The sequence below is a fragment of the Perognathus longimembris genome, chromosome 14 (genome assembly GCF_023159225.1).
Source record: "Perognathus longimembris pacificus isolate PPM17 chromosome 14, ASM2315922v1, whole genome shotgun sequence".
Classification (NCBI taxonomy): Eukaryota; Metazoa; Chordata; class Mammalia; order Rodentia; family Heteromyidae; genus Perognathus; species Perognathus longimembris.
In genome coordinates, this window is record NC_063174.1 from 49,947,341 (window position 1) to 49,954,136 (window position 6,796).

At 36.9% G+C, this 6,796-nt stretch overlaps 1 pseudogene; it reads right to left on the reverse strand.

Moving 5' to 3' along the window:
* Window positions 1–1,804: 1,804 nt before the first annotated feature.
* On the reverse strand, window positions 1,805–2,370 carry LOC125363178 (annotated as a pseudogene).
* Window positions 2,371–6,796: the final 4,426 nt, after the last annotated feature.

Consider the following 6,796-nt stretch of genomic DNA (forward strand, 5'->3'; position numbering starts at 1 on the left):
TAAAGACTCTCATGTCATTACAAAAATAAACAAAACAAAACAAAAAAAAAAACCTATGGTTTTCTTTCTTTTTCTTTTTTTTTTTTGTCATTACCCAATAGCAAACTATTCTTTAGAGTAGTTTTTTTTTTTTTTCATTATTAATGATTTTTTAAGTAAATGGAAGGAAACACTGTGACCCCATTGTTGAATCAAATTAGATTAGGCGTCATTTAGCTTCATAATGACAAGAGGCAAGTCAGTCAGTGATCTCACAAAATGCATTGAAAATTAGAAGGCAGAACATGGTGTCAAGTGGAAATCCTGCCAATATGTGCACTGGTAGAACATCATAAAATGCTGATCAACCAGTCTACTGGATAGTAGGTAATGCAGAATGACTCCAGAAGAGGCGAAAACTGAAAGGCATGCAGATTCTAATAACAACAGAAATGAAATATTACCTGTATAATAACAATTAGCTCCAGGCATCATGCTCAAAGCATTTCATGAATTATTTCCTTTAAGATGTAAAGTCATACCATGCAAAAATTATCCTTCTCTAGGTTGCCATTTACCAGGTACATGCTTAATAGCAATCTGAAAGTTCTTATGTAAGTACTTAATTGACATTTCCTGCCGCTATCCTTGGGTGGTTGTGGTCTTCAGAAATTAGTAAAGTCATTGATATGTGCTAACCTAGAGTCAACACAGAATGACCTTCCCAGTGAGAAAACATCATTACCTTAACAAAGGAGCAAGATAGATACATCCCCAGGTAGTCAAGGGAATCTCAGTTTTTGCATCTTATTTTCATACACAAATAATTTCTTTGACATTGGAGACAAAAGCAGATTATTTTGGTGTGGCTCTTGTATTTTAGCAATCAAGAATATGTTACTAATCTGGCTACACTGTGTTTTTTACTATTGAGATATACTCTGAAGTTTTTCACAGTGGAATTTGTACACAATCCAAAAAAGCATTTAAAACAATGAATATTCAAGGACTTCAGTTTTGGGACAGAAAACCAATATAAATTAAATTGAACGGAGGTTTTGGGGTCTACAATTTTATCCTACTCCCATCTATTTACTTAATTTGGCCCATTTCCTTTGCTTTCTCCTTAGTTAATTCTTATTTTTTATTATAGGATATCTCCGTGCACTCTGTGTTGTTGGTTCTCCATTGATCTATCATGTTCCATTTATTTGTCCCACAACCCAACATAAACCTTCTAATTACTTGAGGCTATTTGCTGACTGAAGTGCCTTGTAATGACATTATTCTTCAGTTCTTAGACTATGTCACTATCAATCAACTTTTTTTTCCCCTCTCCTCTTATATTTCTTCCTCAAGTTCTGTGCCAAGTATAAACTTTGGAGGTCCATTCTGTTAGCTGGACAGTGGAGAAAATATCAATAAATTTTTCAGAGCTAGATTTAACAATATATATGTTTTAGTTATATTTGCTCCTACTCAAAACTCAAATTTTTCCTCTAATAGATTAATGTCTAACATAGTGCTGCAAGGGAGGAGGAGAGAGGATGAGTAGATTAAATAACTAGCATTTCTTTTAATGTCATATTCTCCTGTGTATAAATAATCATTGAAATTAAGAAGAGATCCTCTATGGATAAAATAGAGACTTTTTTTTTAACTAAAGAACGTTTATTTACTTTGCACTAAGACTTTATCTGAGTACATAACTAAATTGTTTCCACCCCACCCCATCTTGAAGGATTAGTATTTGAATGTTATAAAGTAGATAGGAACAGTTTGAAGGACTGGAACCAACATTAACTGACAATGAACAACTTCCATATCTAAATCATCATAAAAATGTTTAAGTAAAAAAAAAAAAAAGAAAAGAAAAAGATACAATGAGGGCTTTCAATTGAAAAGATCCCCACATTTCATCTAATACATTCGATCTTGGCTAGAGTGTAACAAAATGGAAACAGCATCACTGTAATACAAACTTCCACTATAGCACACTGTACACACCTGCGTTGCAAGCCCACCCCCTGTGCCCTAATGCTTCCAACTCAATTATTTCCCAGCCTGTTGGGCCTGCCGACGAAGGAGCGCATAGATCTTTTCTTTGATCCAGTCTTTGTTATAAGGCTGGTATGTCTGGGTATCAGGTCGGTAAACAAGGCAGCTGAGATCTGCCAGATCATCGATAAAATCAAACAACTGGCTGATATACGTGATGGATGTTCAGATGTTCTTCATACATTTTACAAACACCTTCCATGCATTCATTCACAGATTCATAGTCAGCATAAGTTCTGCCTTCTGGCCTCTTGGTAGGCTGTACCAGCAAAATGGTGTGAGACATTGCGCCAAACGCTTCGCTGCTGCCGCCAACACTGCCGCTGCACACGAGCTCAGCTACCATAGAGACGTTTTGTTTACCACATGAATGACCACTTAACTGTGGTGATGTAAGGTCAAATGATCTATCATCCTTTATGGTGTCTGACTAGTTCTAATTCATGTAGGAGAAAAATAGAGGACTATGGAGATGGTGGAGATGGTAACATTATTTCCATTATCATCCATACGTAGTCATAAGGCATATACAACATGCAAATGTTACTGGGAAACTTGATCATTTTGGAAAACACTGTCTCAGTGTAGGGGACTGATTTTAGTTCTTGAGATCAAGAAGAAGACAGACAGATCCACCATTGTACAACCTGTATTTTATTAGGGATTTATGAAACAAAGCCTATGTTTGGAGCCAGGAAGACAGGTCCATCCTGGTAACTTTTGGCTGAAGTAGGTGTTTATGTGGTAAACTAGACTAAGTTTGTATTCAGCCAGCTGGAATGTACTTGGCCTTTCACAAAAAGTATTATTATTCCCAATACCACTTCAGAAATAGACCTTGGAATCAGCAGCTAGTACAAATACACTTGGTTACACTGTCTTAATGATTTTGTCTTGTAAAGCTTGTAATGTGTGTCAGAACCCTTGGCAGATAAGGCTTGGTTATGAGCAGATAAATGGCTACAGTGGTTAGAATCTGGCTTCCTGTGATTTTCCCTGGATTGGGAGTTGCTTTGTGTCAACAGAAGTAAACATAAATCTTTAGGCAGTAAGTTTTCTGTGCCACATAGACATGATCCTCTCTGAGTAGTTTTGCCTTTGTTCTGAGTTATCACCCTAAATACTCCATCCATTCGAATTCAAGGTTTCCCTAGCATGTGTTTCAAAGTGGCCAAGCCTCTACTCATCTCATCACCTACTTGCTTCCACATTTTCTTTTTTTTTTAAATTTAATTTATTAATTGAACACAATTTTTTTTGACAAGGTGTTGTGCAAAAAGGGTACAGTTACATAGTAGGGCAGTGTGTACATTTCTTGTGATATCTTACGCCCTGTTTTTCTTTCCCTTCTCTAGGTCAGGTAGACATATATATAATATACAATGTATCAAGAACATATACAGTAGCCATGTGACCAAGCCCAAGAAAATTCGCCTAGGGCTTTAAATGTAATGTCGATATTAGACAATATGTCGAACGTACATACATAGCTTTTGAGCTATTGTATTCCACTGAGAGGTCAATTTTTGACCTTTATATGTTGAGTAGTTGTTTGGTTTTAGTTACATACTGTTGGGTCGCTGCCCCAATCCTGTGGGGAATACCATTTGACAAGCAGTTTTTGGTTTCACAGACTTGGTCTCTTCTGACTCTCTGTCTCCCTTTCTTAACAGTCATATATCAGGGAGATCATGCCCCTTTGTTTTCTGTGTTCTAGGCTTGTCTCACTCAACATTATTTGTTCGAGTTCTGACCATTTCCCTGCAAATAGCAATATTTCACCATTCCTAATCGCTATGTAGTATTCCATTGTGTATAGGTACCATATTTTTTGGATCCATTCATCTGTGGAGGGGCATCTGGGTTGTTTCCATATTTTGGCTATTGTGAATTGTGCTGCGATAAACATGGAAGTACAAATGTCTTTTTGATATCTTGGGACTTGCTGTTTAGGATAGATGCCTAGGAGTAGTATGGCTGGGTCATAGGGTAGGTCTATATTGAGCTTTTTGAGAAACCTCCATACTGTTCTCCAAAGTGGTTGTACTAATTTGCACTCCCACCAACAATGGAGAAGGGTTCCTCTTTCCCCGCACCCCCTCCAGCATTTGTTGTTGCCTGAGTTCAGAGTATAGGCCATTCTAACTGGGGTAAGGTGGTATCTCAGGCTTGTTTTTATTTGCATTTCCTTTACTACATGGGATATTGAACATTTCCTCATATGTTTCTTTGCCATTTTTATTTCTTCTCTTATGAAGTCTCTCTTTAGCTCCTTTGCCCATTTCCTAATTGGTTTATTGGGCTTGGAGGGGCTTAGTTTTTTGAGTTCTCTGTAGATGACAGATATTAGGCCTTTGTCTGTTGCTGTGCTGGTAAAGATCCTTTCCCATATGGTTGGCTGTCTTTCTGTTTTGGTGGCTATGTCCTTAGCTGTGCAGAAACTTTTTAATTTGTAGTAGTCCCATTTGTCGAGTCTCTCCCCTATTTGTTGTGCCCCTGGGACTCTATTCAGGAAGTTCCTTCCTGTACCTATAAGTTCTAGCGTCTTTCCTACTCTGTCCTTCAGTAGTTTCAAGGATTCAGGTCTGATATTGAGGTCCTTGATCCATTTTGAGTTGATCTTGGTGCATGGTGATAGGCTTGGGTCTACTTTGAGTTTTCTGCATATGGCTGCCCAATTCTCCCAGCACCAGTAGTTGAAGAGGCTATGTTTATTCCATTGTATGTCTTTAGCTCCTTTGTCAAATATCAGCTGACTGTAAGAGTGCAGTTTTATTTCTGGATCTTCAATTCTAATCCATTGGTCTTCCGATCTGTTTTTATACCAGTACCAGGCTGTTTTTGTTATGATGGCCCTGTAGTAGAGCTTGAAGTCTGGCCACATTTTCAAGTAATTATATAGCAACACGTCTCCTTCCAAAAACTGATTTTATAAATTAATCTATTTTCTGATCCTATTCAATAAGTATCCAAAGCTAGGTAATTTGAGAATAGTAGAAGTTGATTTGGCTCTTGGCTCTTGGCTCTTGGTGCCTGGTAAGTTTGTGAGCACGACACTGGCATCTGTCTGGCAAAGTATGAGGCTTTCCTGCTGTAATCATAGCACAGACAAGGGCATCAACAGAGAGACTGAATGAGCAAGCTCATGTTAGTGTTTCTCGCTGGTTGTATAAAGCCACTAATTTGATATGATCATGGGTACTACTTATTACCTCATTGAATCCCAATTACCACCTCAAGGGCCTCCTCTCTACCTGAATGTGACAATTAATTTCTAACATTTAAACTTTTGCCAATTAAAACTTAACATCAATAAAATGTTGTTAAGATATATAAAGAAAGATTACGTGCAGTTCCTAAATGGAACTGGACAGTTGAAGAAGCATGGAGAAGAGAGTTGTAGCAACCATGTATAGTAAGTTTCTGTAAAGTATTGGCATGTGACAAGGCATTGCACTCAATAATTCCAATGGCCATCATCTTACCTGTTGCATGATACTTCAAGTCTTCTACCTATATAACATAACAATTCACTTACAATTTTTCTTACCAAATAATTCATGGGAATGAGTGGCCTAATCATGTCAATACGAATATTTCAGTTGTTGAGTAATCATATTTCTCAATATAAAAGGTTATGTGTCTTTTAGAAGTGTCTATCAATATTGGTTAATGATTACATTCTTGCTATACAAAGAATCTAATGTTCAGAGTCTATAGATTTAATGGTCAGGTTCTAGCCTCGAATACATTGACCAAATAAACGAATGAGAAATTCTCACGTAGACATGGAAGAATGTCTTTTGCTTTCCTCAAGTTTATTAAAATTTCCTCTGTCATTCTATAATGACATACATTAGATTGTTTTACTCTCAAATCTTAGAAGAAAATAGCTTTTGCTTAATACCACAGTATTTTAATTTTCCTAAAGGAAATAGTAAAACAAAAATGAATAATTTGAATCATATTGGTCAAGCATACCAACGATACAAACTTTATTCTTCCATTAAATTTTAGTATTTATAAAATTTTAAGCTAACATTATAAATTATTTACCAACACATTTATTCCTGAATGCATTTTGTAGACTACATTCCTGAATGCATTTTGTAAATGCATATGTAGACTACATAAAAGCAGATAGCTTAATTGCCAGTTACCTAGACTGGCCAAATGTCATTTGAGTTGGCCTCAAATAGACCAACTGTATTAAGCAAAACAGCTCATTTTTGTTCCTTTAAAAGCAAAACCATTATTGTGTTAGTGAATGTAAACATTCTTGTAGTGTTTTTTTTTTTTTTTCTCTGCAACTGTAGAAACATACTGTCTGAATTTTAGTAGGATCTAATTACAGATACTCCTAGCTGTCAGGGGCCTCATGCTGTCTACGGGACTACTCTGGATTTTGATGGCTAGTTAATGTCACAGAGGGGGAAACTGGAGTGAGTAATCACCAAGTATTTTTATAAAACACCTGCACCAAGCTGAGTGCTTTCACGTCACAGAGCTTACGCCTTGGCCCCCAACTCAGTCATTCTTATCATTAGTGGGAATCCAACTCCCTCTACTTTTCATCACTCCTACTCACCCTGGAGGCCCATTCAAACTCATTTGCCAAGAATGTCAGAGGTTTGACTTTCATGCTGATGGAAATCAGACATAGTTTCTATCTATTCCATGAAAAACACTCCTAATGCCAATATCAGAACACTGGTGGGCAAGATAGCTTCTGGCTCTAATTTGATGGCCAGAATATTGA